General features: G+C 48.1%; 2 protein-coding genes across 5 annotated transcripts in view; one reads left to right on the top strand and one right to left on the bottom strand.

Moving 5' to 3' along the window:
• The window catches only part of LOC147701411 (cytochrome c oxidase subunit 6B1-like), a 117,207-nt gene extending 104,347 nt beyond the window's left edge, over nt 1–12,860 (bottom strand). The window contains exon 1 of the mRNA XM_086930098.1: nt 12,723–12,860. The gene's annotated coding sequence lies outside the window, so the exon portion shown is untranslated. The remainder of the gene's footprint in view (nt 1–12,722) is intronic.
• A 1,005-nt stretch (nt 12,861–13,865) lies between these two features.
• The window catches only part of LOC147701410 (cytochrome c oxidase subunit 6B1-like), a 117,334-nt gene continuing 108,532 nt past the window's right edge, over nt 13,866–22,667 (top strand). The window contains exon 1 of one of the 4 annotated variants that reach the window (XM_086930097.1): nt 13,866–13,945. The gene's annotated coding sequence lies outside the window, so the exon portion shown is untranslated. Of the gene's footprint in view, nt 13,946–14,032; nt 14,662–22,667 lie in introns of those variants that run through there. The other 3 variants (XM_086930094.1, XM_086930096.1, XM_086930095.1) reach the window with 3 other exon arrangements.

The raw sequence follows: 22,667 nt of genomic DNA, 5'->3' as shown, positions 1-22,667 counted from the left end.
CCTAGTCACTCTGCACTCCTTAGCACTCTGCAGTCACTCTCCACTCCCTAGCACTCCCTAGTCACTCTCCACTTCCGAGCACTCCCTAGTCACTCTGCACTCCCTAGTCACTCTGCACTCCCTAGTTACTCTGCACTCCCTCGCACTACCTAGTCACTCTCCACTCCCTAGCACTCTGCACTCCCTAGCACTCTGCAGTCACTCTGCACTCCCTAGCACTCTGCAGTCACTCTGAACTCCCTAGCACTCTGAAGTCAAGATTCAAGATTCAAAAATACTTTATTCGGTTAAAAAGCAAGATAACCATGAAAGTAGCATGACAAGTGCAAATTACAAATTACAAGAGGTGAGGTATGCTTATTTTTAAAAACACAAGAAAAAGGAGAATCATCAAAGTTAAATTCATATATACGGTAAAAACAATCAATCAAATCGAATTGATTTACGGCACATAAAAACCAATTTTAAAAATTCTGCAATTGAGGCAACCATAAAAACAGTTTCCATTTTCTGGCACTCTGTAAACGCTAGGCGACATCTATATACATTTAGATCCTTGAGGATAGGGATAATCAGATTTTTCCGAGGAAAGGTATAAAATTTACAAAAAAATAAAATGTGTATATCGGATTGATGGGATACTTCATCACATGGACAGGGACATAGATCCTTCGACCAACAATTCATCGACGGAAATGATAATGTCCTAAAAACAATATTCAGTCTAAAACGGGTCAAGAGGTAGCGTTCATGGTTGGACATATACAATGAAAGATATGGCTGCAATCTCTCTCCACATAGAATGTCCTGGTGGGCGGAAACAGTCTTTTTTCTCTCCTCTTCTATATGTCTCATTTCCTTGAGGTACACCGTACATAGGTTTTTCAGATCCCTTCTAGATATATATTCCATGGATTGCGGGTCCTCAAAGTATTGGAGGCAGTTTATTTTTCCAAGAAAGTTTTTGACATAGCCTATCCATTTAAAGTCACTGATATTGTCCAGTACCATGATATCCTTTAAAATAGCCCGGTTAACAACACAATCATCATTTGTCCAAACCCTATGCCAAAGAAGGATTGGCTGAATTTTAATAGTGTCTGTAATATAGGGTATACCCAGTTCAGCGTGGCATATCATTGTTGCGGTGCTTTGGGGTACGGACAGGATGTGACATAAAAACTTGTTTTCCATGATTTGAAGCGCATTAACATTTGAGTACCCCCATAATCCGGCACCATAGGTGGCTACAGATATACAGGTCGCATTATACACAGTTAAAATCTCCTTTATGGGTTTTTTACCTAATTTTTTCATAAAGCATTTTAGGGCCATAATAGTCTTAGAAAATAGCAAGGATCTCGCATGAATCGCTGTAGTCCATGAGCCACTTTCATGAAACAATATGCCCAGATACGGGAAAGTAGGGGTCCTTTCTAGGGGATCGGTATTAATGAAGATTGGCTTCAAATGTTTGCTAGTTCTGGGCCCACAGAACATTGATAAAGTTTTAGAGCAGTTGATTTTCAAATCTAAGCCAAGCATAAAGGTGTTAAAGGCTGTAACCAGAGTTTGTAAAGCCATTGTTGTACGAGCCATCAAAACGGCATCATCAGCGTACATCAGTGCAGGGACAGGCCTACCTCTCACCATAGGCATGTCTCTGCCCTCATGCACGAGATGCTTCTCCAATCCATTTATGTATAACAAAAATAGAAAGGGGGCTAAAACGCACCCTTGGCGCACACCCCTACCAATCCCAAATTGTCTACTGCATTTACCATTATTCCCGTATCTGACACTAGCAGTGGCCCCAGAATAAAGTTCTCTCAGAAAACATATAATGGCATTTTCTATACCCAATTCGGCCATAATAGACCATAGTTTGGTGTGTGACACACAATCGAAAGCTGATGTTAAATCAACGAAAGTAAGGTATAGACGTTGTTTTTTAACCTTTATGTATTTCTGTTGCAGGGTGAAAAGATTCAAACCTTGCTCAATGGTCCCCAAACCCTTTTGAAACCCAAATTGAAAATCACTTAGTACTCCATTATCCTCAGCCCAGCTCTGCAGTTTTGCTAAAATCACTCTCCCCAGAATTTTTATGGAAGAGTCCAGTAAAGAAATTGGCCTATAGCAAGTACAACTTAGCCTGTCACCTTTTTTGAAAATGGGGACTATTACCGATGTGAACCAGGTAGGGATTGGACTATTTGCCAGGGCGGCATTAAAAAGCTGAACCAGCAAAGGCCCCCATAATTCAATATTAGCTTTATAGAGGTCAGCTGGTATGCCGTCTGGCCCTGCTGCCTTGCCCCCCTTAGTCGCCTTCAGACTAGCTATCACTTCTGGGAGGGTTACAGTCAGAGTTCTAGTGGTGTCTAAATTTAACAACCCCACGTCCTGGCCTACATCTGGAATCAGTTCCACAGCCTTATAAAGGGAGGAAAAATGAGCCACCCACTCATTTTCTGAGATAGCAATTTCCAGGCGTGCTTTTTGATCATATAAAAGGGGGGTATTAATGACCCTCCAAAAAGCAGCCGGGTCCTTTGATTTTGAGGCAGCGCATAGATTGTCCCAAGCCTCCCTTTTTATCAAGGCCTTTCTATCCTTCAGTGCAAAGTTATAGACCTTCCTAGCATTTCTAATTAGGATTGCATCCCGTGGTCTTTTGTGGATTGCAAGTCTAAGTTTTGTTAAGGCTCTAGTGCAATTCCTATCGAACCATTTCCTGCTGGACTTTAAGGAATTATTCCTTTCAACCCACAAGGCTTCCTTAATAGTACTAGAGATAACATTAAAATGGGTTATTATAGTCACTCTGCACTCCCTAGCACTCTGCAGTCACTCTGCACTCCCTAGCACTCTGCAGTCACTCTGCACTCCCTAGCACTCTGCAGTCACTCTGCACTCCCTAGTCACTCTGCACTCCCTAGCACTCCCTAGTCACTCTGAACTCCCTAGCACTCTGCACTCCCTAGTCACTCTGCACTCCCTAGCACTCTGCAGTCACTCTGCACTCCCTAGCACTCTGCAGTCACTCTGCACTCCCTAGCACTCTGCAGTCACTCTGCACTCCCTAGCACTCTGCAGTCACTCTGCACTCCCTAGTCACTCTGCACTCCCTAGTCACTCTGCACTCCCTAGCACTCTGCACTCCCTAGTCACTCTGCACTCCCTAGTACTCCCTAGTCACTCTGCACTCCCTAGCATTCCCTAGTCACTCTGCACTCCCTAGCACTCTGCAGTCACTCTGCACTCCCTAGCACTTCCTAGTCACTCTGCACTCCCTAGCACTCTGCAGTCACTCTGCACTCCCTAGCACTCTGCAGTCACTCTGCACTCCCTAGTCACTCTTCACTCCCTAGCACTCTGCACTCCCTAGTCACTCTGCAGTCACTCTGCCTTCCCTAGCACTCCCTAGTCACTCTGCACTCCCTAGTCACTCTGCACTCCCTAGCCACTCTGCGCTCCATAGAACTCCCTAGCACTCTGCAGTCACTCTGCACTCCCTAGTCACTCTGCACTCCCTAGCACTCTGCAGTCACTCTGCACTCCCTAGCACTCCCTAGTCACTCTGCACTCCCTAGCACTCTGCAGTCACTCTGCACTCCCTAGCACTCTCCAGTCACTCTGCACTCCCTAGTCACTCTGCACTCCCTAGCACTCTGCACTCCCTAATCACTCCGCACTCCATAGTCACTCTGCACTCCCTAGATCTCCCTAGCACTCTGCAGTCACTCTGCACTCCCTAGTCACTCTGCACTCCCTAGCACTCCCTAGTCACTCTGCACTCCCGAGTCACTCTGCACTCCCTAGCACTCTGCACTCCCTAGTCACTCTGCACTCCCTAGTCACTCTGCACTAACTCTGCACTCTCTAGCACTCCCTAGTCACTCTGCACTCCCTAGCACTCTGCAGTCACTCTGCACTCCCTAGTACTCTGCACTCCCTAGTACTCTGCACTCCCTAGCACTCCCTGGCACTCTGCACTCCCTAGCACTCTGCAGTCACTAGCACTCCCTAGTCACTCTGCACTCCCTAGTCACTCTTCACTCCCTAGTCATTCTGCACTCCCTAGTCACTCTGCACTCCCTAGTCACTCTGCACTCCCTAGTCACTCTGCACTCCCTAGTCACTCTGCACTCCCTAGCACTCTGCACTGCCTAGTCACTCTGCACTCCCTAGCACGGCCTAGTCACTCTGCACTCCCTAGCACTGCCTAGTCACTCTGCACTCCCTAGCACTCCCTTGCATTCTGCACTCCCTAGTCACTCTGCACTCCCTAGTCACTCTGCACTCCCCAGCACTCCCTAGTCACTCTGCACTCCCTAGTCACTCTGCACTCCCTAGTCACTCTGCACTCCCTAGCACTCTGCAGTCACTTTGCACTCCCTAGTCACTCTGCAGTCACTCTGCACTCCCTAGCACTCTGCACTCCCTAGTCACTCTGCACTCCCTAGTCACTCTGCACTCCCTAGCACTCTGCACTCCCTAGCACTCTGCAGTCACTCTGCACTCCCTAGTCACTCTGCACTCCCTAGCACTCCCTAGTCACTTCGCACTCCCTAGCAATCCCTTGCACTCTGCACTCCCTAGTCACTCTGCACTCCCTAATCACTCTGCACTCCCTAGTCACTCTGCACTCCCTAGCCACTCTGCACTCCCTAGTCACTCTGCACTCCCTAGTCACTCTGCAGTCACTCTGCACTCCCTAGTCACTCTGCACTCCTTAGCACTCTGCAGTCACTCTGCAATCCCTAGCACTCTGCACTCCCTAGCACTCTGCAGTCACTCTGCACTCCCTGGTCACTCTGGAGTCACTCTGCACTCCCTACAACTCCCTAGTCACTCTGCACTCCCTAGTCACTCTGCACTCCCTAGTCACTCTGCACTCCCTAGCACTCTGCAGTCACTCTGCACTCCCTAGCACTCTGCAGTCACTCTGCACTCCCTAGTCACTCTGCCCTCCCTAGCCACTCTGCACTCCCTAGTCACTCTGCACTCCCTAGTCACTCTGCACTCCCTAGTCACTCTGCACTCCCTAGCACTCTGCAGTCACTCTGCACTCCCTAGTCACTCTGCACTCCCTAGTCACTCTGCCCTCCCTAGCCACTCTGCACTCCCTAGTCACTCTGCACTCCCTAGTACTCCCTAGTCACTCTGCACTCCCTAGCACTCTGCACTCCCTAGTACTCTGCACTCCCTAGCACTCCCTGGCACTCTGCACTCCCTAGCACTCTGCAGTCACTAGCACTCCCTAGTCACTCTGCACTCCCTAGTCACTCTGCACTCCCTAGTCATTCTGCACTCCCTAGTCACTCTGCACTCCCTAGCACTCTGCAGTCACTCTGCACTGCCTAGTCACTCTGCACTCCCTAGCACGGCCTAGTCACTCTGCACTCCCTAGCACTGCCTAGTCACTCTGCACTCCCTAGCACTCCCTTGCACTCTGCACTCCCTAGTCACTCTGCACTCCCTAGTCACTCTGCACTCCCCAGCACTCCCTAGTCACTCTGCACTCCCTAGTCACTCTGCACTCCCTAGCACTCTGCAGTCACTTTGCACTCCCTAGTCACTCTGCAGTCACTCTGCACTCCCTAGCACTCTGCACTCCCTAGTCACTCTGCACTCCCTAGTCACTCTGCACTCCCTAGCACTCTGCACTCCCTAGTCACTCTGCACTCCCTAGCACTCCCTAGTCACTTCGCACTCCCTAGCAATCCCTTGCACTCTGCACTCCCTTGCACTCCCTAGTCACTCTGCACTCCCTAATCACTCTGCACTCCCTAGTCACTCTGCACTTCCTAGCCACTCTGCACTCCCTAGTCACTCTGCACTCTCTAGTCACTCTGCAGTCACTCTGCACTCCCTAGTCACTCTGCACTCCCTAGCACTCTGCAGTCACTCTGCAATCCCTAGCACTCTGCACTCCCTAGCACTCTGCACTCCCTGGTCACTCTGGAGTCACTCTGCACTCCCTACAACTCCCTAGTCACTCTGCACTCCCTAGTCACTCTGCACTCCCTAGTCACTCTGCACTCCCTAGCACTCTGCAGTCACTCTGCACTCCCTAGCACTCTGCAGTCACTCTGCACTCCCTAGTCACTCTGCCCTCCCTAGCCACTCTGCACTCCCTAGTCACTCTGCACTCCCTAGTACTCCCTAGTCACTCTGCACTCCCTAGCACTCTGCAGTCACTCTGCACTCCCTAGTCACTCTGCACTCCCTAGTCACTCTGCACTCCCTAGTCACTCTGCACTCCTTAGTCACTCTGCACTCCCTAGCCACTCTGCACTCCATAGCACTCACTAGCCACTCTGCACTGCCTAGCTCTCTGCAGTCACTCTGCACTCCCTAGCACTGTGCACTCCCTAGCACTCCACAGTCACTCTGCACTCCCTAGCACTCTGCAGTCACTTTGCACTCCCTAGTCACTCTGCAGTCACTCTGCACTCCCTAGCACTCTGCACTCCCTAGTCACTCTGCACTCCCTAGTCACTCTGCACTCCCTAGCACTCTGCACTCCCTAGCACTCTGCAGTCACTCTGCACTCCCTAGTCACTCTGCACTCCCTAGCACTCCCTAGTCACTTCGCACTCCCTAGCAATCCCTTGCACTCTGCACTCCCTAGTCACTCTGCACTCCCTAATCACTCTGCACTCCCTAGTCACTCTGCACTCCCTAGCCACTCTGCACTCCCTAGTCACTCTGCACTCCCTAGTCACTCTGCAGTCACTCTGCACTCCCTAGTCACTCTGCACTCCTTAGCACTCTGCAATCCCTAGCACTCTGCACTCCCTAGCACTCTGCAGTCACTCTGCACTCCCTGGTCACTCTGGAGTCACTCTGCACTCCCTACAACTCCCTAGTCACTCTGAATCTGCACTCCCTAGTCACTCTGCCCTCCCTAGCCACTCTGCACTCCCTAGTCACTCTGCACTCCCTAGTACTCCCTAGTCACTCTGCACTCCCTAGTCACTCTGCACTCCCTAGCACTCTGCAGTCACTCTGCACTCCCTAGTCACTCTGCACTCCCTAGTCACTCTGCCCTCCCTAGCCACTCTGCACTCCCTAGTCACTCTGCACTCCCTAGTACTCCCTAGTCACTCTGCACTCCCTAGCACTCTGCAGTCACTCTGCACTCCCTAGTACTCTGCACTCCCTGGCACTCTGCACTCCCTAGCACTCTGCAGTCACTAGCACTCCCTAGTGACTCTGCACTCCCTAGTCACTCTTCACTCCCTAGTCATTCTGCACTCCCTAGTCACTCTGCACTCCCTAGTCACTCTGCACTCCCTAGTCACTCTGCACTCCCTAGTCACTCTGCACTCCCTAGCACTCTGCAGTCACTCTGCACTGCCTAGTCACTCTGCACTCCCTAGCACGGCCTAGTCACTCTGCACTCCCTAGCACTGCCTAGTCACTCTGCACTCCCTAGCACTCCCTTGCACTCTGCACTCCCTAGTCACTCTGCACTCCCTAGTCACTCTGCACTCCCCAGCACTCCCTAGTCACTCTGCACTCCCTAGTCACTCTGCACTCCCTAGTCACTCTGCACTCCCTAGCACTCTGCAGTCACTTTGCACTCCCTAGTCACTCTGCAGTCACTCTGCACTCCCTAGCACTCTGCACTCTCTAGTCACTCTGCACTCCCTAGTCACTCTGCACTCCCTGGCACTCTGCACTCCCTAGTCACTCTGCACTCCCTAGCACTCCCTAGTCACTTCGCACTCCCTAGCAATCCCTTGCACTCTGCACTCCCTTGCACTCCCTAGTCACTCTGCACTCCCTAATCACTCTGCACTCCCTAGTCACTCTGCACTCCCTAGCCACTCTGCACTCCCTAGTCACTCTGCACTCCCTAGTCACTCTGCAGTCACTCTGCACTCCCTAGTCACTCTGCACTCCCTAGCACTCTGCAGTCACTCTGCAATCCCTAGCACTCTGCACTCCCTAGCACTCTGCAGTCACTCTGCACTCCCTGGTCACTCTGGAGTCACTCTGCACTCCCTACAACTCCCTAGTCACTCTGCACTCCCTAGTCACTCTGCACTCCCTAGTCACTCTGCACTCCCTAGCACTCTGCAGTCACTCTGCACTCCCTAGCACTCTGCAGTCACTCTGCACTCCCTAGTCACTCTGCCCTCCCTAGCCACTCTGCACTCCCTAGTCACTCTGCACTCCCTAGTCACTCTGCACTCCCTAGCACTCTGCAGTCACTCTGCACTCCCTAGTCACTCTGCACTCCCTAGTCACTCTGCACTCCCTAGTCACTCTGCGCTCCTTAGTCACTCTGCACTCCCTAGCCACTCTGCACTCCATAGCACTCACTAGCCACTCTGCACTGCCTAGCTCTCTGCAGTCACTCTGCACTCCCTAGCACTGTGAACTCCCTAGCACTCCACAGTCACTCTGCACTCCCTAGCACTCTGCAGTCACTCTGCACTCCCTAGCACTCTGCACTCCCTCTGCACTCCCTAGCACTCTGCAGTCACTCTGCAGTCCCTAGCACTCCCTAGTCACTCTGCACTCCCTAGTCACTCTGCACTCCCTAGTCACTCTGCACTCCCTAGCACTCCCTAACACTGCAGTCACTCTGTCCTCCCTAGTCACTCTGCACTCCCTAGTCACTCTGCACTCCCTAGTCACTCTGCACTCCCTAGCACTCTGCAGTCACTCTGCACTCCCTAGCACTCCCTAGTCACTCTGCACTCCCAAGTCACTCTGCACTCCCTAGTCACTCTGCACTCCCTAGTCACTCTGCACTCCCTAGTCACTCTGCACTCCCTAGTCACTCTGCACTCACCACTCTGTACTCCCTACTCTGCACTCACCACTCTGCACTCTCTACTCTGCACTCTCTACTCTGCACTCTCTACTCTGCACTCTCTACTCTGCACTCTCTACTCTGCACTCTCTTCTCTGCACTCACTACTCTGCACTCACTACTCTGCACTCACTACTCTGCACACTCACTCTACACACATAATCTGCACACTCACTCTGCACTCACTACTTCACAATCTGCACTCTGCGCTCTTCGCACTCTGCACTCACTATAATAATCCTTATGTCCTGTAACCAAGGGTTTGTGTGTTTAATACACCTCAGCACTGCCAGTTACCAGTGGTTCAGTGCCCCTTTGGACGCTGCACAACAACGTGAACACAGTGTGCTCCGAGGGCAGGGGCTTGTCCCAGCTGAGAAGGGAGGGGGCATTGAAACTACAAAGAATTGTTGATCCTGTACAATTCCGGGATGACGCTCTTTAGAGCCTAAAACAAATCAAGAGCAGCTTTGCATGTACCTGTGCTAGCCTTTTACATGTGCTTTCTCACAAAAATGGAAACTTTAAGACATGCATTGAAAACCTGGCTGTTTAAGAAAGCGTTTGGCGCATGTGTATAAGGCAGGTTCCCGTAATCAGTACGCTGTCTTCTTGGGATAATCGGCCACATGCATCATCCCGGCCTTTTGCGAATTCCAAATTGCGAAAAATAGGGAATCGCAATTTGGAATTCGCAAAATGGGATGCATGTATATTTTCGCAAAATATTTGCGATTCGGTAAAAATCGCAATTTTTACCGAATCGCAAATAATATGCGAATTCCAAAGTGCGATTTCGCAATTCCCATTGATTCCTATGGGCCAAAAGGCCCATAGGGATCAATGGGAAGGCTTTAACAAATTGCGATTTTCTTTTTGAAAATCGCAATTTGTTAATGCATTCCAAGGGTGCAGGAGGGGGGTCCAAAGGACCCCCCCCTGCACCCCAGAAATGTAATTTGAAGTGCATGTTTCACACACACATGTCCTAAGGACATGAGTGTGAAACATGAAAGTTTAAAAAAATGCATTTTTGAGCATTTTCAAAACTTTTCGCAAATTACCACGAGGTTCAACCTCGTGGTAATTTGCACCTCCTAATTGCTAATTCGCAATTAGAAAAACAATCATGCATTGCTTTTAAGGAATCGCAAATTTGCGATTCCTTAAAAGCAATCGCATTTTTGGAAATCGCTAAAAATAGCGAATTTCACAAAAATGCATGATGCATTCCAAAAACTTATTTAGGAAGTGCAAACTGCCGAATTTACCGATTCGCACCGTTTGCACTTCCTAAATAGGTTGATGCATGTGGGGGAATGCGCCATGATTCCTTTGCGTGAACATTAACATTAACAGCTTTACTAAAAAAAGTAACATTTCACGTTGAAAAAGAGAAAAGGGTTTTAAACAATAAATAAGTCCTTGGCTAATGTGTCATCCTGAAGGATGAGCAATGTTTAGTAAAGATTGCATTTGTATATTGAACAAAGTGTATTTCCACATTGAAGAAAAATAGCAATACTTTTAAATAGTTCATGGCTACAGTGTTCGCACAGAGAAGAGGCACAGCAGACAAAAACATTCACTAGCATGAACGAACTGCTTTCCAAGGCACGCTACAGTACTAGTCCAGGGAAATGAAAAGCAGAGGAATACATGCAGTCACAGGAACAGCTTTAACAAAAACGTAAAATAGCACGTTGAAAATATGGTTATTGTTCCGTTTTATTTTATCACTTAAGTATGCTTAATAGTTCCCACAATGAAATGTTGTTAAGCAGTCTGTTTCAGACGTGTGCGATGACTGAAGATGCTTCAGTAATCAGTCTTGGTTGCCCGAGATTCCTACTCCCTGGACTACTCCATGCTTGGCGGGTGCACATCCTGAAAGCCACTACAACCTTAAAAGGAATGATACTTATTGAAGTGTATCCGGCTTCTTATCGATCCAATATAACATTGCTTTCTCCTTGGTGTGCTCTTGAATGTATAATAGGGGTTTTTAATGAGGGTATGACGATTCTTGAAACATATGATTGCAAGAATTTTCAGAAAGGGGAAACAACACTAGACGAAAAGAGCTTTAGAAAAGCACGGTTTACAAAAACAGATTTGAAAATTACAGCTTTCGAATGTTTCTAGGTGGCAACGTGAGGTAATAACTTCCCAGGAGACGTAAAGGGCAAAGGGGCATTCCATAGTGCCACACCCCGTGAAGGGAGTTTTTTTTAATGACTGTTCAGACTGTTTCTGTGAATTTACTACAAAAAGCATGAGACTTTAAACCGGACTGTTCGACTGGCAGTTTTCACTTAAAACAATAATGCACTCACTTATGTAGTCCTGGTTCACCTTGATTGCATGTAAACTGAAGATCGTTTAACTCTGTATGTACGTGCCTTCTTTTGGATAGCCCGTGAGAGGCTCTAGCTCCGAGAATTTGTTAAATGTAAACTGTAATCTACAATGTGCAAATTTAACTGATGGCCATGTACGAAACCCAATTACGCTGACAACCCATACATAAGTAATGTACCTTTGACGTAATCTTCATGCTTGCAGCTGGTTTTGAATTTAGAACCAGTGACTGTATGGAATCCCAGATCATATTTATAGCATCCAACAAGCTCACACACCGATTCGTTGCCAGTAAGAGAGAGACTGGTAGGTTAATGTTCGTTCTCCACTAATGTGGACGTGTACTTAGGTTCATGCACCTTTTGCACAAACGTGTATTTGCGCGAAAAGTCACGGTTACTTTTACTGTAGGTTTGTTTCTTTGACAGTGTGAAATGTAAGCCGCTTAAGCACCTCGAACTTGAGGCGCTCTACAATGATTAGTGAACTAAATGAATTACCCAAGCCTTAAAATCAGGTTATTTTGGGAACTTGGCTTCAAACTTCGAAGGTTTGGGTGAAAGAGGGGGGCTAGTAAGTCTGTATGCTGAGTCGAGTGTAGCTGATGCTGAGTCAAACGCAGCTAAACAGGTTGCAGAGTTCGGAGGGCCAGCTCAGTAACCAGCGTTATTAAAATATGATGTGCGCATTTTATAATACCGATTTGAAAACACTTGGTCGCCTGCTTCCACCTAATACCTTATTAACTATCTATGCCTACATTTGTATGGAGTACCCCCCTCCAAATATGGAGCACAGAAGCGCACATTGGGTGCAAGTTTCAAATACTGGAGCGCAGTTTCACTCCGGTACCCGAAACCGTGGTCATTTGATGAATGAATGCCTGACACTTTGCACGCCCTGTCAAACACAGACATTCGGGCATTTTAGAATAAGCTTCACGTGTCGCATTTTAGGACACCTAGTTTCATGAGAAAATGGTGAAATAAATAGACAACGAGGAAAATGTTGTAAATATTAGGAAATACAATGGGGAGCGGTCAAATAGCGTGGAAATTATGAGGAGAAACGGAAGGGGGAGGGTGCGAATAAAAAGAAGACCATTTCGACCACAATTAGAATATTAATAACGACGGCCTTATCTATTCTTCAAACACGCTCGATCTAATTAATTACAACTTTTACATAGATCCCTCGCTGACATGTTTAAGCAGTCTGGCTCAGTTTCACACACCCTAGATCTTACTACTATACTCAGCAGGTAGTCTCAACCTGAAGTCTCACCTACGGATGCTGCAGACTTGATGTCAAACCCACTAGATCGCATTGCTAGGGTGAGATTCTCAAACCTTTGAGCACAGTCACGATCTCAAGTACTTTAAGTCTTGCTCAGAGTTTGCGTATCTAATACCTTGAAGCAGTTTCGGTCTTAGCCAACTTTTGGCTTAAAAGACTCAAATTGTACCGAAAAACGATCTGGGATCTCTGCATTGGACAAAGTCCTACTGTGTATTATGGTACTCACCGAGTCCCTGGCTTGATCCCAGCTTTCTCCCTTTCAGCGTAGTGACTACTCACGATGTGCCTCCTACAAGCGTGTCAACTGGAGTAGGGCAGTCCAGGATTGCGTCAGAGGTATAGGGGAGGGAGCGGGGTTTCCATTGTGTTCTGCAGCAATAACCACTCAATCTGGCGTTAGGGGAGGGGTCACATTCAGAGGTGCGCATTTACCATATCCTAGCAATCCGCTCCCACCTCCTGGGTTAGAAAACCAAGGTCACAAGCGACAAAATACATTACTTTTTGTATAGAATGTCGAAAGTACTGGAAAGCAAAAGAATACTGGTACATACACGTTTACAAGAAGAAAGAAATACTGAAAGACGTGCTAAGATATTATGCATGAATTCAAAATAAATACAGAGATGCGTTCCGACTAGCACATATTATAAGTGACTCGTTGATCTCCAATATATCAAATCAACGAAAAACAATCTGAAATGCCAGCCTTAACAACGGTCTACAGCCAGTGTTACCGACTGCACGTGAGTGTATTTCCCATCAGCGAAAGGGATGTAGTTGGGCATCTGGTTCTACGGTCTAATGGACATACGGCATTCTCTGACTGACGGAGAAATGGTCCAGTTGTTGGAAGGAAAAAAAAAAACACTGTAAATGAAATAAAGAACTCCGCTGTCGGAAAAAAATGCTTAAAGAGGAGGTCAAATTAAACGGGCGCTAATATCTCTGCCTTTAAAACAATAATATACTGAACATGTTCGCGTTCGAGGTGGCTTGGTGGTGGTAGGTCACAGCCGACCGCCACGGAAATAACACCTTTCCATGTCATTGACAAAAAGTGCTCAGAAACCGAATATCCAAATAGTTTTATAAGGTTGTCCAGACTAGAATTTAGGGCACCCGATAAAGAAACGGGTGAATAAATACACGGCATTATCAGATATTATATTATAACAATATCATTGTTTATAACACCATCTGAGCTAATTTATAGATCTAGCTATCCGCAATAACTGGTTTAAAATATCCTGCTCTTCGGACGGGTACCCACTGCATTGGTTAGGGCATAGTGATCGCTTTTGGTTCTTCTTCCGTTTCTCTACCACCGCACGCATGCGCTCTCGTTGTTCTGGGGAGCGGGGGGAAAGGGGGGGGGGGGGGGGTGCTGGTATCGAGGCTTTCGCTCGGTGGTCTCCATTTCAGGACAGTAGACATAAAAGAAAGCAGGTATGTCAGCTTTTCAACGGCTTTTGTGTGATCCACGCAAGTCACTCAGGATCCGAATAGAAGAGCCGTCGAAGCATTAAGAACCAAGGAACAGTTTTAACCTATGGGAAGAGCACTTGCAGTGTCAACCAATAGTACGGTTTATTGTGGTATTTATTACAGTGTAGGTGGTATTTATTTACACGACGCCCCCTTAGCCAACTACATTTTGCAGGGCTTGAAAACTTCTCATCCGTATAATAAAAATTGTATTTATAGAATACAACGAAGGTTGTAAGCTTCAGTGACACAGCTCGTGCGAAGGCTTTATCGGTAGTCTTCTTCCCAACATGGCCGCTACGCTCTAGCCCTAGCGCCCGCCTCTTTCCATTCCCCACTCCCTCCCCCTGACCAGGCTCCGGTTTCCGACCACGCTCTTCCGCTTCCTTAAAGTGACTTTGAGGGCGACTGCAGCGGACTCTGATCGGGCGGTGCAGGAAGAGAACAATAATGTAAGTGCAGGCGTGTGCCGTGGCGCACGTACGCAGGGCCCAGGGGAGAGGCCCGGGGAGCAGCGCGCGTGACTAGGGGGGAGGCGCTGCGGCGGAATTCGCTGAACTGCAGACACCCTCCGGGGCCCACAGCTTCCTCCCGACGGAAGACTGCCCGTAAATGTACATGTGGTTTCCAAATTGGGGACTTGGGAGTCACTTGACGTTATGCGCTGACAGCTGCCTGTATGTACCTGTTATGCCTCAGGCCCGGGTTCCCTCTCCCAAAGGGGGCCTCAGAGTTGGAGGGGTTTTGGGGGAGGAAGGGGGGCGTTATCTCCTCAGTAGAGCACACACGTGATAATACGCAGAGGGTCACAGTGTCCTTCAAGGTTGACATATATCTTTTTTAAAAACAGTGCAAATAGTTTCGCCTCTAAATTTTGTTTATGTCGGTCGTCGTTTGTATAGTGATAAGCGCATCACTGGGCCTGGGTAGGACTGAGCGTGTTGTTTTTAACACTAAAATGACCATTGTTCTGTCGTTGTTTCTATGACTCCTTTTTTGTAGATCAAAGTTCGCAAAGGAGCGTGCAAGGGCCTGCATATGATGTCGTATACGTAGTTAATTTCGCCCATCAGGCTAAACAATAAAACCAATTTATGATGACAATGGTGTTTCAAGACCTGCTGTTTTCTGACGATGAAGAAGCAGAGGTTTGGCTTGAAGCTGCAGTGCTCTGCTAAAACAGTTCTCTTTTCACACGTGTTATGAAGTAGTCCCGAGTTAGTGCTTGAACTTAGGTTCACCAATAGGGTGACCAACTGTCATGGGTGCAAATTCAGGACAGTGAGTGTAAACATTCAGGACAAAGGGTTAAAATTCCTGACAAAAATTCAGGACAGGAGGTCAAAATTCAGGATAAATGGTGAGTTTTACAGACACACCAGAGAAGGTTGTGCAATAGTATATAAGTAAATAGACAACTACTATAGTATAAGTGAAAATACGTTTATATTATGTTGAGACAATTGTGCACTTAATGGTTTGTCAGTATGTGCGCAGCTTCAAGCAAATGTGCAGGTCTTTTTGTGGTAATAAAATCGCGCCTACCTTTCCAGCTCAGAGAACGCCTGATACCTGGTCCGGCCAGTCTGGCCTTTATATCACCCTCCAATGGTGCCCCTCATCTTCACATAGACCCTCTTTCATGTGATTTAATTTTTTATTGTGGTACTCATCCCAAGTATGTGGGGCAGAGTGTTTGAGTGCGTTATAACACACACACATTATTATATAGAGACAATCACTCATATCAATGTGAAAGTCAATGTATAGGAAATATTGCTTAAGATAATGGGGCTTACAATGTGTAATCATACTTTCATCCATCATTCAGTCTTTCACCATTCAGTCTGTCCTTCCATCTGTGCCCCCATCCATGTACATATTAAACAATCTACAAACCTATACATCACATATCCTTCCATCATTTCACTCATCCATCCCTCAATCCACCCTTTTACTCATCCATCCTTTCACCCTATCCTTCCGTACACTCCTCCATCCACTCTTCCACCCATCCATCCATTCAATCATCCAGCCATTTACCTTTCCAGCCATGCTTTCACTTACTCATTCGTCCATCCAGCACTCATCCTTCTACCAATTCACCTGTTCAGTCATTCATGTACCCATCCCCCTTTCAATTCCCCTTTCACTTAGTGTTGGACAGGCCACGTGAAGGGCCGCTCCCCCTCTGCCCGACCAGGCCCGAGCCCGGTCCCTCAAGTGTCACACACCACCACTTCACGTTTTTCCGTCCCCTCCGGGACCCTTGCCTCTGAACATATCGACCTCGTGGGCCCGATCCACTACCGGCCCGCGCGCCCAGCCTGGGCGCCATCTTGGACACTCCACCACGAGGCCGCGTGGCCCCCGATCGACCCCAACCCTGGGCCTGGCCAGGCCTCAGACATCCCGGCACCACCATCCACCCAGGAGGTGAGCGGACTACTTGGCAGGTCAATGGGAGAAAGAGGTGTCGATGGCTCTCCCCCGCCAGGTACCGCTCGCCCACAACCTCCCCGGGCGCTGGCTCCACCCCCCTGCTGGGTGTCTGGACTCCTTCATCCCGGACCCCCCGACCTCCAAGTGCGAGGGTCCGGACATCAAAGGGCACCAGCCCTATAACTGGGGCAGCTCCAGAGCAGGAAGAGAGTTGTATCCTGGAGTCGAGAGACGCAGAGAAGAACTCATCCTTGACGGGCTACTGGCGCTGCCGTAGCTCTGCCTTGCTTAGCCATCCATCCACCTACTCATTCACTCATAAATCCATCCATTGAACCTTTCACTCATCCATCCTTTCTTTCATCCATCCACTTTTCATTCCTTCACTCATCTATCCATCCTTTTGTCAATCTACCCGCCCTTTCACTCATCCGTCCTTTCACTTATCAACTCATCAATCCACCTTTTCACTTATCAATTCATCAGTCCATTCATCATTTCACTCATCCATCCACCCATTCACTCGCCTGTCATCCACTCTTTCACTCATCCATCCATCATTTCACTCATCCAGCCACCCACCCATCCATCCATCCACCTATTCACTCACCTTTTCACATTAATTATGAGACCCATCAAGAACTCCACCCTCGCTGTAGTTCCTAAAGCAAGGAGTGGGGTGGGGCAGGTTCACTATGCCCCTACACATAGGCAATCTGAAAAAGTGGAAGTCATGCTTGATGCACTGTACCTGGACATGGGCCGACTGTGACATGGTGTTTACAGAGCTTTAAGCGGGATGTAAAAACTAGGGGGTCTCTCCAAAAGGGTGTTCAATGTAATAACGTTTTCAGCTTAAAACACATAAGCTAAAAACTTGTGCTTAATGTGTTGCTAGGCTAGTATTTTTGTTGCCTCTGTAATTGCATCCAGGTATATAATACAAGTAACGTTACACCTAGAAAAAGTAACGTTACACCGACCACAAGCCAGGACTATTGGCTTTGTCAATGATTGTTAGTTGCATAAAATAAAAAAGCAGCAACCATGGCTGCTATACTATAACTGTTAGACCCGGGACCCTGGCCGGCCAAGACTCGCGTCGAGGTCAGTCAGGGATCGCCAGTTCTAAGTGTCAGGGCAAGGGAGTCACACACCAAGGCAACCCCTACTCGCCCTCTAGGTAACGTGGCGCGAGCAGTCAAGGCTAAACTTGGAGGCGATGTAAGTTAAGTATTTGCGCACGCACCCCAGCAACAACACCCAAGGCCCACCACAAAGAAACACTCCACACAAGGTTATGTAAAAATAGCCTTTGTATTATAAAAATATACATCAGATAAAACACACATCTTATTACACGGTGCCAACAGACACGGGCAGAATTTACAAGGGATATTTGTACAGGACAGGGCCACCTGGACCACTGAATTCCTTTGTTACAATGTGCAGGGTGGAGGGAAAACCAGTCGCAGCTGGTTCTGGAGCACTCTTGATGGCCCAACCACCCATTCCTTTCACTGGGGAGGCTAGGGTCATTAGACACACCACAGGGGGGCGGAGCCAGCATTGTGTGGGGAAAACCCAGCCCATCCAGGACCCAGGTACACTCCTCCCACACATCACTCATGCTAATCTCCCACTCACCACTGGGCAGACCCATCCAGACTTCCTGGAGCCTGGCATGCCAGCCAGCTCCAGCCAATCACGCTCCAGCACCCTCACTGCACACATATCTCAATGTCCAGAAGTAGCACTTCCCAACTAGACACACACATGCCGCAGACACCATCTTGCAGCATTCGCTCTCACGAGTTCAGGCATACCAAACTCGAGCCTGCACTCCCCACGCATCAGGAACTACCAGGGATACACACATTCCCCATGCATTCCTATGGGAGGGCAGGCCAGCCATACTACACGCACGCACTTTCACTCTGGGACTCAGGGGAAAGTGCGCAGAGACCCAAAAATCACTAACACAGGGTCACAAATAAGGCAAAAAGTCTAGGGGTGAACCTGCCCTGCGGGCCAAGTCCAACAATAACTATATTCCTTTCCTTTGAACTTCTTTCACTGCCTTCCTTTGCTTACTTGTGGAGAAGTGTGGCTCACTGGTTAGAGCAGGCAGACCCTGAAGCAGAGGTCAGACCCGGGACCAGGGTTCAATTCCCGACGCGGCAGGGTCTTGAGCTCAAATGTCCACGGACTCGATAATTCTTGCTTCGGTGCCTGACCTAATCATGGGTTGACACTCTGCAACTCTGGGCATTAAGCTTGCTTAATCTCCACAATGGCCCCCGCGGCAGGATGCCTGGCTTTCACCTTGGGGATGCCCTGTAGGGGCTATCTCACAGGGAAAACCCAGGACGGGTTCCCAAGGCAAGTGCTTAGAGACCCCTGGGTTATAAGCGCTATATAAATCCAACATACAATACAATACAATACAACTATATTCTCGCCTAGCAGCAGCCTGGGTGTTTTTGCACTTCCATGTGACCGAATGCCCTGCCCACGACTAAGGCTGGAGGAGGCCACCACATGCTTTGCCAGCCCAGACTGACCAATTGTCATTCTCTATGTGGCAATCAGCCCCACACAGAATGACAATGGGTGGGGTGGGGCTGCTCTTGTGTTCAGAGAAGTGCGAGGCGGCCCCATCAGGGAGCGGAGGCCTTTTGCAGGGGAACAGCTCTGTTCCCTGCAATGCTAAAAATTACGGACAAAAGGCGTTCGTAAAAAGGATCCTCACGGACAAGACGTGAGGACCAATTTACGGACTGTCTGTGAAATTTACGGACGGTTGATCACCCTATTCACCAAACGCATCGACATTAGTGAGTGGGGCAGATCCATAATTGTGTACCTATCAAATAATTCTAACTAACACTCCCTAGACCTCTAAGAAAATAGTCTGTACCAGCACGAGTTCAACTCACAGGTTGCATGTTGAGCATTAGTAAGTCTAGCAAACGTTTCAGAGGTTGAGAAGCAGCACAAGTTGTGGCATAACAGTTCAGAATGTAACCGACATTTGCCTTCTGCGCTGCGGGCCATTAGAAACAATATTACATTTTTTACTTCACCTTTGATTCCACATTGGCACAGGAAGGTAAACTTCCGGAGCATGGCATGCCAGCGTTCCACTGGGCAACTGATTTGTTTTTCACTGTGTTGTGTAATGTTTGAAGCTTTCAAACTGTAAGTGCTTAGAGCTACGTTTGTATGGCAAGGCCTGCTTAGAAACAGTCATTAATGTAAGATACTGTTGCTATAATTTATGCTGAGTACATATCCTCTTGGAGTAATTACAAGTTAAATGTTTTATTCAAGAAGCCAAAAGAAAGCGTGGTCCTACTCTCGCCATTCGGAGTGCAACTGACGAGAGTAGATTCTGCTGAACCAGTCGGTGAGAGTTCTACCCATATTGACACAAGCAAGTCTGCGAATACACCCACATTACTACACACCCCCATCTCTTCTACCCTTAAAACCAAAATGAGAGAAATCGAATTTAAAGTAAACTTCACACCGAAGATGTGCATGAAATGACAGGGATGCAGTCCCGCCTTGCAAAGAACAAAAACCAAATTAAATAAAGCATATGATACTAAATCCCCATGCTGGAACCTAACTCTTGGACATTAGTCCTCAGGTAATGTGGCAGTATGCGAATTCTGGCGTGGTGTACTTCTCCCTGCACTGACGGGCACACCATCCATACCGCCAGCCGGGGTTGTAGTTTCAACTTCACTGTCCTGGATCACCTGAAGACCTGTCTTGAGTTTCTTCTCACGCTCTCTACTGATAACACTGTTCTACCAACTGCACGACTTGCTCATCCATCCCAGGCTACCCAAAGTTCTCCTGCAGCTTTTTTTGTGTCAAATTTGCAACAAATGCCCCTTGTGGGTCATACTGATAATCCTCTCCTTAAAACCATTAGGCGGCAGAAATTTGTCCTTTTGAGCAGTCACATGCTCACTGTACAACAACAGTTCAGTCAACACCTTCACGAACGGTCTCAAAGAAGGTACAACAGTGCTCACTTAGTGCCTACCACCAGTTTTTCACACCCTCTAGAACATGATCTTCCACACACTTATACCACTCAGCAGCAGCAAAGACTTCACAATCAGTCTTCAGCATTGATCACACAAGACACAGCTTCCTCTTGTTCTTTTAGCCGTAATATCATTTTTGATCAGTTTATGTGGGTTGGGATAGCTAAGAAAGTGTTTACCAACTTCTTTTGTTACTGTGCAGTTCTTGCGTGACAATCCTAATCTAGCACAGTGACCTAAAACTTTCTTCAAAGAGCTGCTTGCAAACTGCATGGTACAAGTTAATCTTATGTTTTTTCCCAGTCTTTCATTATCCTGATGCTGCTAAAAAGGTTTATTTGGCTGGAAATATATTTTTGTTATTAACCACTGTTATGTTCTGAATCCCAAGTTTTTGCTTCTCCAGACCAAACACTTTTTTAAAAATGCCTACCAGTATGAATGGTACAAATGGGGGTGGTGATGGACGGAGCATCTGAATCCAGTTTAATCCATCACCGTTCTTTAGCCCACTCTGCCACCCCAGTTCAGACATGGCCATATGCAAATCAGTCTGACCCTGTGCCTCATGGGAACAGTCCAGACCGAACTGCCAAGCCATGCCTTCCCTGGACCGGACTCAAGCTTTCTAGGACCTGTTTCTGGCATTACAGCCGTCTACAGCCAGGCTTGCTTGAATCCAGTGGCAAAGTGAGCAAGGGACTCGCCAACTTATGGCAGGGTATGTTCGCCATAAGTTGGCAGGGTATGCTCAGAAGTATTTTTTTTTTTTTTTTAAACTTTTATATAGCGCGGACAAGATCCTTGCAGATATCAGAGCGCTTTACAAAGAGAAGTACATGAGGGAGCATGGTTAAACAGATAAATCAATAGTTCAATTAGTACAAATAGGTGGCAACTAAGCCCAACATGATTACAAAGTAGTACAAATAGGTGGCTACAAAGCCAAACATGTGAGTAATAAGTCAGTTAATACAAATAATCAAAAGGGTCAAACATGTAGTATAGATCGGTGCAGAGTACTAACAGTGATCAAGATAGCAGTTTAGGTGTATTTAGCCATGAGGATAGCTTTTACTTCATTTTTAAAGAGTGTGGTGGAAGAGATAAGCCAGGTTTCGGGTGGGAGAGAGTTCCAGATCCTAGGCGCCATTCCCGAGAAGGAGCGCTTATATGTTTTTTCCTTCCGGAATCTTCAAGGTTTCAACAGAAGATTGTTAGTGCCTCTGGTGTTTCTAGCTCCTCCAGAGATTGTCAGTTTCTGAGCGAGGTATCCAGGTGAGTTTTGATGTACCGCCTTGTGTGTCATGCAAGCGATTTTCAGATGTATTCTAGCTTCAAATGGCAGCCAGTTCAGGCATTTCAAGTCAGGGGTAATATAGGAGTTTTTTTGACCGTTATGAGTCTCGCTGCAGCGTTTAGAGAAGCTCTTAGGGGTGCGGTTGTAGTTAGGGGGAGTCCACAGAGGGCGATGCTGCCGTATTCAATTCGAGGGATGACTAGTGCTTGTACTGCGGTGAGTCCAGGAGGCCGGCCCAGCGCGTCACAAGCGACTAAGGGGAACAGAGAGCCAGCGGGCGCCGAGGGCCGGTGCCCCCGTCTCACCAGGCAGGTCTCGCAGCAGTGAGTCCCCCACAGCGGCTCGTCTGCAGTGACCAGGCGTCGTCTCTCCGACCAGAGCGGGATCGCCGCACTACGTCGGGCTCAGCGTGGCCCCGGCGTCCGAGGCCCGATCAGCCCGGCACCAGCGATGGGCTGTATCTCGCAGAGGGGGCAGCTAGGAGTGTCGGGCCTTGCCCCTCCGACGCTGTGCAACATCAGGGGACCGTTTCTCTGTAGAGATTGGTCACAGATGCAGGACAATTAACTAATATTGGAGTGGGATATCAGAGCTCTCGGCTCAAGCGGCCATCTTGGTCCGAGCTAGCTCCACCCCCCTGGCTGCCAACCCTTCGCGGTGTGAAATTTTAGCAGCCAATCTCATCTCTGCACGAGATCTCTCTGCGATCACAGATCCACTGTATTCAGTTGTATGTCTGAGAAAAACCTTTCAATAACTCCAACTACTGAATGGATTTATACTAAATCTAAAAAAAGCAGTTCATTGGACCTACATCTACCTTCCTGGCAAATTTGGTGTAATTCCGTTCAGCAGTTAAGACTGTGGTCGTATCTAA

This window comes from Lissotriton vulgaris, chromosome 7 (genome assembly GCF_964263255.1).
Source record: "Lissotriton vulgaris chromosome 7, aLisVul1.2, whole genome shotgun sequence".
Lineage (NCBI taxonomy): Eukaryota > Metazoa > Chordata > Amphibia > Caudata > Salamandridae > Lissotriton > Lissotriton vulgaris.
The sequence above is the reverse complement of the archived record's forward strand: the minus strand, read 5'-3'. Positions and strand labels throughout refer to the sequence as shown.